Raw genomic sequence first — 2,182 nt, 5'->3', positions numbered from 1 at the left:
TTACAATGGGAGTCAATTTAAATATACTTACCTTGATCCCAGAGTTTCAACCCTGTGGACAGTGGTTACACTTGACAGGATAACTTCGTATAGCACAACTTATTTCAAACGGACCAAAAATTAGTATCATTTAGTATCTTAAGATAAATTTCCTTTGAATGGGAGTTTCCTTTCCAGTCCTTTGAGGTCTACAAGACATATCTAGAAAATTTACTACTGTGGAAAATGAAGACTCCTTAAAGTGAATTCTGGGGAAGGGAAGGGCCCATGGTTTTTCTTTTTAATTAATTGCTGTAACATTGTCCTTCAGCAGGCTGAGGGAGTTTCATATTTTCTTTAGATATTGTTGGGCGCTAAAGCTCTTACAGGACAACTTCGATGCTTTAAGAATTCTGCCATTTTGCTAGCACTGATACGGATCTTGGGCCCACCACTTCACTGGAACTATTAACTCCATATTAATTTTCATTACAAATCTTGCAAAGGGGGTGCTTCTGGGTATTTAGGTCTACATTCTATTTTAAGACTGGATGTCTGGTTTTCATAAATTATTCTTGGCGGCCCAGTCATCATTCCTGTCCGTCCTGTAAGTGACATGTCTTTGTCATCTTCTAGACCCCAGTTAACTGTGCCATCTGCTGTTTTCTGGCCGCCTGCAAGTTCTTCCAGCAATCGGAAACTGCGAGGGACCTTTTTACTCCCAAGCCTATGGTAGCTGCCACCTTCCGCCGCTGTTGCTCCCTAACTTACATACTTGATTCTTACTTAAAAAAAAAAATCTCAAGGTGGAGGGAAGCATATATTTAAGAAATATTTTATTTCTGAGGAATTTCCAGTCTTTTTCCAACAGCCAGGCTTTTTGACAGACTACCTGCCCCTAATTGCACTCCATAAAAACAGATAGGCTATTATATTCAAGAGAAGAATCTCTACCACCTAACCCAGTACAAAAGTTCTGTTGAAAGTTTAAGATCCACTGAAATAACCAAGCTTGTCCACAGGTAACTTCTAGTTACAGTAACTCAGGAAATACATTAAATACTAGAGTAGCTTTCCACATTGTCCATTTAACTAAGTGTAGTTTTTTTGTTTTTAGCCACTAAAGCCCTAAGGGTGTGGGGGAAGTGTTTTCAGCATCTTCCCACTTTGCTTGTCCCAAGAAACATCAGTTAAACCTGCCACACCACCTAATGGTTCTTGGTCTGGCCCCTCGGTGAGTTCTGACTCGGGAAGACACCCTCCCTCGGTCCCCCAGCTTGCTGCCCTTGCTCTAGGTCTGGAGCTGTGGGGCTGGCCACCTCTGGGAGAAACACTTTGTGTCTTGGTTCTGCTCCCGCTAGAGCTCCTATGGATGCCATCTCTTCCCCAGAAACCGGGTCCCTAGGTGTCCGTACCAAAGGGGTGTACTTCTCTGGACTCTGAACTAGCTTGTTCCTAGACTTTGTGTTTTGCTTTGTGTTAATTTGAGGTCAGGGTGGAGGGGATTGTGCAGAGAGCCTGCTGGGACAAGCAGGCTGCAAAGGGTGTTTCTGGTGTCTCTAATTGGAATTCCGAACTCTTTCTCATAGAAATCATATTTTAAATAGTGGATACTATCTTAAGAACTTGTCCCAGTTTATGAGTAAAAAAGGATGAATGTGCTTGCCTAAAAACGCTTTTCACTGTTTTTCTTTGATACGATTAAATGCTTTCTAAGCTCTGAGGCATCAACTTTCAAAAAACAGTTGAAGCAGAAGTACCAGGGGCCTTCCAAGATACTGGGTGATCCGATCTCACAAAGGTGCTCCGAAGTGTAAGTGGTTAATACTAGTAACTTGTATGTCAAAGCCCAAGATGTTGCTGATGATTTTTAAAGATCATACTCGACCCACAAGTATAGTACAGTTCCCATTTCAGCAACAACTTGATACAGAGCAGGAGAGAATGTTTTCCATTTGTCTGTGCCCACTCGACCCACAGAACAAACACCCCGTCCTAAACAACCAGAACACTTCTCACCGTCCAGAGCTGGTTTGGCTGTGTCTACGTTTCCTCCATTATCCTGTTGGGGTGGGCTTTTATTGACCAGGTCAGTCAGGTGAGTGAGAGATGAAAGGTAGAAGGAACCAAGTTCAGCAAGAGTCCTTGTCACATTTGTCAAATTGCAGTTGAGGTGATGGGAGGGCTCCACGTCACAGAGAGG

General features: G+C 42.9%; 1 pseudogene; it reads right to left on the bottom strand.

Moving 5' to 3' along the window:
* Positions 1 to 284: 284 nt before the first annotated feature.
* LOC123575488 (ubiquitin-conjugating enzyme E2 variant 1 pseudogene) lies at positions 285 to 597 on the bottom strand (annotated as a pseudogene).
* Positions 598 to 2,182: the final 1,585 nt, after the last annotated feature.

This window comes from Macaca fascicularis, chromosome 9 (genome assembly GCF_037993035.2).
Source record: "Macaca fascicularis isolate 582-1 chromosome 9, T2T-MFA8v1.1".
NCBI lineage: Eukaryota > Metazoa > Chordata > Mammalia > Primates > Cercopithecidae > Macaca > Macaca fascicularis.
This window is presented reverse-complemented; position numbering and strand designations above follow the sequence as displayed.